This window comes from Gopherus evgoodei, chromosome 5 (assembly GCF_007399415.2).
Source record: "Gopherus evgoodei ecotype Sinaloan lineage chromosome 5, rGopEvg1_v1.p, whole genome shotgun sequence".
NCBI classification, from domain to species: domain Eukaryota; kingdom Metazoa; phylum Chordata; order Testudines; family Testudinidae; genus Gopherus; species Gopherus evgoodei.
The window spans coordinates 18,309,695-18,318,914 of record NC_044326.1 but is presented as its reverse complement, the minus strand read 5'-3'; positions in this window follow the sequence as shown (position 1 = coordinate 18,318,914).

Sequence of the window (9,220 nt, the reverse complement as noted above, 5' to 3'; positions counted from 1 at the left end):
TGCAAAGTCTGTGTTCTGTTCTAGTCTGTTCTATTAAGGTTCTTACACTGCATCCATCACGGAGCACCTTCTAATAGTGCTCTAAGCTACATGACTATCTGTCAGGGTGTTTTGTTCTCTCATCCGCTCCCCAGGGGTAGGGTGTTTTGTTTGGGGAGGTTTTTTTTAAATATATATAAATGTAAAACAACATGTATAAGCTGGAGAAGGTAGAATCCAAGGAATGTGCCTTGCATTTGGAGCTGAAGGTGGTGAAGTTTTTGATGGTCCTCAGCCCCTGTGAGAGGTCATCCTGTAGTCTTGGGCCGGCCCCTAAGAAAGTTTCGTCTCCTGCACAGATGAGCTTTACCCTTATTGTAGAAAGTTCCATTGTGCCAGAAGAGCAAAGTTTTCCACCACAGTCTTCATCTCAGAGCCTTAGTCCATCTTTTAGATTCCCTGGGCCCAGACCATGGAGCACCTTGAAGATAATGACAGAGACCTTGAATTTGTTCGATATTCTACGGGAAGCCAGTGTAGGGAGTAGAGGACAGGGTGGATGTGCTTGTGGTAGCCTGTGTACTTTTGGGCTCGGGAAACAAGCACTGAGTGGTGGGATCACATTGTCATGGAAGTCTGGGATGACGAGCAGTGGCTGCAGAACTTTCGGATGAGAAAAGCCACTTTCATGAGACTGTGTGAGCAGCTCGCCCCCACCCTGTGGCGCAAGGACAACAGATTGAGAGCTGCCCTGTCAGTGGAGAAGCGGGTGGCGATTGCAGTCTGGAAGCTGGCAACTCCAGACAGCTACCGATCAGTCGCGAACCAGTTTGGAGTGGGAAAGTCGACCGTTGGAATCAGGTTGATGCAAGTTTGCAGGGCCATTAATCGCATCCTGTTAAGAAGAACCGTGACTCTGAGGAACGTGCAGGACATTCTGGATGGCTTTGCACAAATGGGTTTTCCTAACTGTGGAGGCGCGATAGATGGGACACGTATTCCTATTCTGCCACCACCCCACCTGGCATCCGAGCACATTAATAGGAAGGGGTATTTCTCTATGGTTCTCCAGGCGCTTGTGGATCACCGTGGGCGTTTCATTGACATTAACACAGGCTGGCCTGGAAAGGTGCATGATGCACACATCTTTCAGAACAGTGGCCTATTCAGGAAGCTGCAGGCCGGGACTTTTTTCCCAGACCGGAAGATCACAGTAGGGGATGTCGAAATGCCCATTGTGATCCTTGGAGACCCCGCTTACCTGTTAATGCCTTGGCTTATGAAACCATATACAGGGAAGCTTGACAGGAGCAAGGACCAGTTCAACTACAGGCTGAGCCAGTGCTGAATGACTGTGGAGTGTGCTTTTGGCTGTTTAAAAGGACGCTGGAGATCTCTTTATGGGAAGCTAGACTTGGGGGAAAGCAGCATCCCTGTGGTTATATCCGCGTGCTGTACCCTCCATAATATTTGTGAAGGGAAGGGTGAAACATTGTCAGGAATGGACCTCCGAGGTTCAACGCCTGGAGGCTGAATTTGCACAGCCAGAGAGCAGGGCTACTAGAGAGGCCCAGCACAGGGCTACAAGGATTAGGGATGCCTTGAGGGAGGAATCTGAGGCTGAAAACCAACAGTAATGTTTGGTTCCTTGCACGAGAGTGAAGTGCAGTGGTTACAATAGTAGGAATCTGTTTTTCCTAAAATGATTTGCAGTGCATGCTGCTTTCCTGGGCTAAGGTATATTTCACTTTCTGCAATAATAAAAACTGTTTTCAAAGACAAGAATTCATTTATTGAAAAGAAAATAACTTTCTTGACAGATACACAACATTTTGGGAACCTAAAAGGGCAGGGGGGTAGGGTGATGAAATGTACAGTCACAGGTTTGAATATGTCCTGTCTGGAGTGCTTTGCAATGACTGCTGCACTTCAGGATGAAAATACTGCATGGTGATGGGGGTTGAGTGCAGAGGGTAAGGGTCGTAGTTCTCAGGGCTGGTTGGTGAACGTACAGGTGTTGGGGGCAGCTGGTGGTGGTAAGAACCTGGATGCTGGAGAAGGGGGTTTGGAGCTGACATTGGAGCACAAGGGAAAGAACTTTAGGACGGGGGGTGGCCGGCATGTTAGTGCTCTGCCTGCATGGCTATGAGCGCCTGGATAGAGTCCGCTTGGTGCGCCAGGATGCTTATCAGCTGCTTTGTGCTTCTCTTAGTCGCTGTGTTTCTCTGGCAGAGCATGCTTTCCCTTTGTCTCCAGTCCTGCAGTTTTTTACTCTCTCTGGAAGAGTGATCCACAACTGCTTTAAGCATGTCGTCTTTGCTTTTTTGCGGCTTTTTCCTGAGGTTCTGTAGCCTCTGCCCAGTGGATGATGCGGGCAGTCCAGCAGTCAAGGACACTGTTCGAAAGACAGAAATGGAAACAGTTAAAACAGGACACAGGCTGCATTGTTTATAATCTCACCCAGACAGTTATTCCCACACAGTGAAGGAGTTTACAGTCTTCACTTTAGCATACTTTTCCCATAACAACAGAGCGCATCTAACCCACAGGAGGCAGGAAATGGTGAGTAATTATTTGCTTCAGGAATGTGTAGGGGTTTCTTTGCGTTGGGGAGAACAAAATGCTGCAGGGGGCACCTGCACTGAACACTTTCCCCACATTTTCCACAGGAGTTAATCCTGGAAGATATCTCGTTGCTGCGGGTGACCTGGGAAGAGCGGGAGGGTCTTCTATAGCAATGCGGATTCTGCTCTGGCCCCTATGCAGCTTGCCTGTGTGCAGCAATGGTCCCCCCACACCTCGCGGCACAGTGGCGCGGACGCATTAGCCTGACTGGGACAAGGACCACAGTGGCTCTCCCTATAAACTTGTGGAAGTGCATTGCCCACGCTCTGGCTGAAACTTTTGAAGAGATTACCGAGGCCAATTACAGAGATGTGATTAACCACATCAGTGGGCTATTCCACATCTAGGCATGCATGCATGCAGCCATAACCCCGCCTCCTCTCCCGAAACATTTCCATCCTGAAAATAAAAGCTGCTTACTGGGAACACGCTCCTCTGCTTGTCCTTCACCAACAAGTTCCAGCTGCTGCGACTGGCTAGCCTCCTCCTGGCTTGAGAAGAGCTCCTGGCTGCATGCCTCCTGGGACTCCAGGGTGTCTCCCCCCACCCCAGTACCCTCACTCTCGGTTTCCTCAACCCCCTCCCCTTCCCCCCTCCTCTAACCCACCCTTACCCCCCCCCCACTCTGAAGTGTCCATCGTGGTCGTCGGATTGGCAGTGGGGTCATCCCCAAGTATTGTGTCCAGCTCCTTGTAAAAACGGCAGGTCGTGGGGGCAGCATCTGAGCGGCGGTTTCCCTCGCGGGCTTTGCAATAGGCACTCCGCAGCTCCTTTACTTTAACCCTGCACTGCACCACGTCCCAGTCATGGCCCCTTTCCAGCATGGCCTTTGATATCTGCCCATAGGTATTGTAATTCCTACGGCTGGAGCGCAGCTGTGACTGCACAGCTTCCTCACCAAAAACACTGCTGAGGTCCAGCAACTTGCCATTGCTCCATGCTGGGGCTCGTTTGGTGCGTGGAGGCATGGTCACCTGGAAAGATTCACTGATTGATTGCACTCCACACACAGGAAGGGGATTTTTAAAATTCCCAGGGCATTTAAAGGGCGGGTCACGTGAGCCCAGGGCAGTAGAGTGCGAACTGATGAGCAGAGTGGCTGAACAGGCATTCTGGGATACCTCCTAATACCCTGGAGGCCAATTAAAGTGCTTTTGGTGGCCACACTTGCGGAGCAGTGCAGCATCACCAGCACTGCAATCCTTATACCCAAGGCAGAGCAGAAGTACAACCAGCGCTGCAGCCAGGGAGATGCAGCGCTGTATGTGCCTTGCAAGTGTGGACGGTGAATAAGTTGCAGGTCTGGTGGTGGGTTTGCAGCACTGCAAATCTCCAGCATAGCCAAGCCCTGAGTGTAGAAAATAAACTTTTAATGAAAGGAGGGATGGCATCTGACATTAATTAGGGAAAATGCCACCAGCAAGATTCATAATCATAAAACTGTGAGCAGGAAACCATCCCAGAGTGCATGGGGCAATGTCTTCTGCCTCAGGTTCTTGAGTTCCTTTACTGTGCCCCCCTCTGCTCCCTCACCAGACCCCACTCACAGTGGTTATCCTTGGTCAGTGAGGACCCAGGGTTCAGAGGTGCATTTGTGCAAGTTCACCCCCCACCCAGGGAAGAAGGCACCTTGCTGTCTCTGTCATCTGAGCACTTGCTTTGGCCGGCCACCCCGCCAGCTGCATCTCCTTGCTGCCCTGCCAGCCACTCGTTCCATTCACTGGTCACCTTCTGCCACCGACCTCTCTGCTGTGACCTCTGCAGGTCAGTCTCTTGAGGTTGCACCCAGCTCTTAGTGATTTCCAGCTCTGAGGCTGGGCAGAGACACTGTCTCAACGCAAGTGGTTTTCAGCTCTTTAGAGAACTTAAAATAACAAGTCTTCTCCTGGAGCCTATTTAGCTCTATCTTTGAAGAGTGGGGAGGAACAGGTTAAACTAGACCAGGGACTTCTAGGGAGCATCCACACCTCCTGGCTGGGATACTTCTCCCTACCCCTCTCGCTATCTCACAGCCCCTGGCTTAATGAGTCCCTTTCAACTGAGCAATCGGGACAAGCTCAGCACCATTCTGCTCCCCTTTAGTCATACAATAAAGATAACATCGATAACAGCATTTCACTATCCCTGCATTCAGTACTAAAATGATTAGTAACCCAACACCGCCGAAGTTGATCACTTGGAGCTACACAGCTCCTGTCTGCAGGTTCATGTAAATACAGTTTGCTCCTGAAGTCTCTCCCCTTCCCCAACTGGCTGTCAGGGGAGAGTTCATTCAGACCCTGCTTACATCTGTTTATAGAGGGGATGATATGATGAGACTACATAAAATGGGACGTCGCTGATCTGTGACTGCTAGCAGCAAATATCTCCAATGGCCAGTGATGGGACACTAGATGGGGAGGGATCTGAGTTACTACAGAGAATTCTTTCCTAGGTGTCCACCTGGTGGGTCTTGCCCACATGCTCAGGGTCTAAGTGATCACCATATTTGGATCAGGAAGGAATTTTCCCCTGGGTCAGATTGACAGAGATGCTGGGAGTTTTTCACCTTCCTCTGCAGCATGGGGCATGGATCACTTGCAGGTTTGGGATTCTCTGTAACTTGATGTCTTTAAATCATGATTTCAGGACTTCAGTAACTCAGCCAGAGGTTAGCAGTCTATTACAGGAGTGGATGGGTGAGGTTCTGTGGCCTGCAATGGTTAGGTCAGACTAGATCAGTGACTCTCAACCTTTCCAAACTACTGTATCCCTTTCAGGAGTCTGATTTGTCTCATGTACCCCAAGTTTTACCTCACTTAAAAACTATGTGCTTACAAAATTAGACACAAAAATACAAAAGTGTCACAGCACACTGTCACTGAAAAAAATTGCTTACTCATTTTTACCATATAATTATAAATCAACTGGAATATAAATATTATATTTAAATTTCAGTGTGTTGTATAAACAAGTAATTGTCTGTATGAAATTTAAAAAGGGCTCTAGAGGTGATCCTGGCAATTACAGATGGGTAAGTCTAACGTCAATACCGGGCAAATTAGTCGAAACAATAGTAAAGAATAAAATTGTCAGACACATAGAAGGACATAAATTGTTGGGCAAAAGTCAACATGGTTTCTGTAAAGGGAAATCGTGTCTTACTAATCTATTACAGTTCTTTGAAGGGTTCAACAAACATGTGGACATGGGGGATCCAGTGGACATAGTGTACTTAGATTTCCAGAAAGCCTTTGACGTGGTCCCTCACCAAAGGCTCTTATGTAAATTAAGTTGTCATGGGATAAAAGGGAAAGTCCTTTCATGGACTGAGAACTGGTTAAAAGACAGGGAAGAAAGGTTAGGAATTAATGGTAAATTCTCAGAACGCAGAGGGGTAACTAGTGGTGTTCCCCATGGGTCAGTCCTAGGACCAATCCTATTCAACTTATTCATAAATGATCTGGAGAAAGGAGTAAAAAGTGAGATGGCAAAGTTTGCAGATGATACTAAACTGCTCAAGATAGTTAAGACCAAAGCAGACTGTGAAGAACTTCAAAAAGATCTCACAAAACTAAGTGATTGGGCAACAAAATGGCAAATGAAATTTAATGTGGATAAATGTAAAGTAATGCATATTGGAAAAAATAACCCCAACTATACATACAATATGATGGGGGCTAATTTAGCTATAACTAATCAGGAAAAAGATCTTGGAGTCATCGTGGATAGTTCTCTGAAGACCTCCACACAGTGTGCAGAGGTGGTCAAAAAAGCAAACAGGATGTTAGGAATCATTACAAAGGGGATAGAGAATAAGACTGAGAATATATTATTGCCCTTACATAAATCCATGGTACGCCCACATCTTGAATACTGTGTACAGATGTGGTCTCCTTATCTCAAAAAGATATATTGGCACTAGAAAAGGTTCAGAGAAGGGCAACTAAAATGATTAGGGGTTTGGAACGGGTCCCATATGAGGAGAGATTAAAGAGGCTAGGACTCTTCAGCTTGGAAAAGAGGAGACTAAGGGGGGATATGATAGAGATATATAAAATCATGAATGATGTGGAGAAAGTAGATAAGGAAAAGTTATTTACTTATTCCCATAATACAAGAGCTAGGGGCCACCAAAAATAAAAGGAAGTTCTTCTTCACACAGCACACAGTCAACCTGTGGAATTCGTTGCTTGAGGAGGTGGTGAAGGCTAGGACTATAACAGCATTTAAAAGAGAGCTGGATAAATTCATGGAGGTTATGTGCATTAATGGCTATTAGCCAGTATGGGTAAGGAATGGTGTCCCTAGCCTCTGTTTGTCAGAGGGTGGTGATGGATGGCAGGAGAGAGATCACTTGATCATTACCTGTTAGGTTCACTCCCTCTGGGGCACCTGGCATTGACCACTGTCAGTAGACAGGATACTGGGCTAGATGGACGTTTGGTCTGACCCAGTATGGCCGTTCTTTTGTTCTTATGGTATGCAGCCTGTGGTAAAACTGGGCAAATATCTAGATGAGTTTATGTGCCCCCGGAAGACCTCGGAGCAGGGCCGCCCAGAGTGTGGGGCAAGTGGGGCAATTTGCCTCAGGCCCTGGGCTGAGCAGGGGACCCCACGAGAATGTTGGAGGCTCCCCCGCAATTCCGCCTTCCACCATCCCCCGGCGCCTCAGCTCGCCGTGTCCAGGAGCGGCCCTGGACAGAGCTAAACTGGCGTGGTTTGGGCAGGGCCTAAGCTCCTCCCACTTGGAGCTGCATGGTAAGGGGGCGGGGCTGCGAGCTCAGGTCTTGACGGAGCCAGACCGCTGCAGCGCTGTCCAGGGGTCAGGGCAGCTTCTGGACGCAGCGTGCGCTGAGGCTCTGGGAGAGGGGGGAGACGGGAGTAAGCAGCATGGTAAACCCCTCTGAGCCAGACGCCCGGCCCCTCTGAGTCGGACACCCTCCTGACCTCCCCCTCCAGCTCTGAACCCAGCCCCTCTGAGCCGGACACCCTCCTAACCCCCCTACAGCCCTGACCCCCAGCACTGATCCCAGCCCCTCTGAGCTGGACACCCTTCTGACCTTCCCCCAGCCCTGACCCCCAGTTCTGAGCCAGCCCCTCTGAGCTGGGCAACCTCTCAACCCCATCCCCCACAGCCATGACCCCCAGATCTGAGCTCAGAGCCAGGCACCCCCTGACCCCCACCCCAGCCCTGACCCCCAGCTCTGAGCCCAGCCCCTGTGAAGTTGGCACCCCCTGACCCAGAGCCCAGCTCCCCACCTAGCCCTGGGCAACAGCAGCACCATCCCCAGGCAGTGACAGCCCATTGGCACCAACCATCACCATCATCCAGCAACAGCCCATTACGTAATTGCAAATGTATACATACCATTAACGCATGTAATGTTTTAAATGTTTTATACTCCAATATAACGCAACCTGATATAACATGAATTCAGATATAATGCGGTTAAAGGAGTGCTCCTTGGTGGCGGGAGGGGCTGCACACTCCAGTCAGATCAAAGCACGTTTGATATAATGTGGTTTCACCTATAATGCGGCAAGACTTTTTGGCTCCCCAGGACAGTGTTATAGCAGGGTCGAGGTGTATTTTCAAATTATTAAAAATTAATTTTTGAATGTATTTCACTGGTTATTTTTTACATTTCCAAATACACACTATAGTATTGTGACTTATTTTTATGGAAGGAGCCCCCAAAATTGCTTTGCCCCAGGCCCCTTGAATCCTCTGGGCAACCCTACCTCTGAGTCCCCCAGGGCATGTGTATCCCTGGTTGAGACCTGGACTAGCTGATTATGATGGCCCCCTCCCCCTTAACTTAAGGTCTATGAAGAAGGAAGGGACGAGTCTTTCCCTGAATAAGGTGTTGGCTATTTCAGTAATGACTCTCTTTCACAAGCCAGAAGGGTCATGGGTTGGATTCACAGATCTTGGGTCGAGACCCCTTTAGGGTGTCAACAACTTACATAAGAATTGTCATACTGGGTCAAACCGAAGGTCCATCTAGCCCAGTATCCTGTCTTCCACAATGGCCAATGCCAGGTGCTTTAAATGGAATGAACAGAACAGGTAATCATCAAGTGATTCATCCCCTGTTGCCCATTCCCAGCTTCTGGCAAGTAGAAGCTAGGGACACCATCCCCGTCCATCCTGGCTAATAGCCATTGATGGACCTATCCTCCATGAATTGATCTAGTTCTTTTTTGAACCCTGTTATAGGCTTGGCCTTCATAACATCCTCTGGCAAAGAGTTCCACAGGTTGACTGTTTATTGTGTGAAGAAATACTTCCTTTTGTTTGTTTTAAATCTGTTGCCTATTAATGCATGTAATATTTTTGTGATATCTATGTGTGCCTCTGTTTCTCTCTGTACTTTGCGTTGCTACCCAATAGGAGCAAAATGGTTAAAAAGCTGCTCTTAAGGTTCAGCAGGAGGCATGTGGTATTGTCAAGTCATTGGTGGAATGAATGGGCTGGAAAAAGATTGGCTGAAACCCAGGCATATCAATGGAGGATCCACCAAGACAATATGAGACACAAAGACCAAACAGCTGACAAGTATCCATGGGACTCTCCAGCAGGTGGAAGCTGTTCTCTCAGCAAGGATTGATTGGGGAGGGGGGTGGCTGGTGG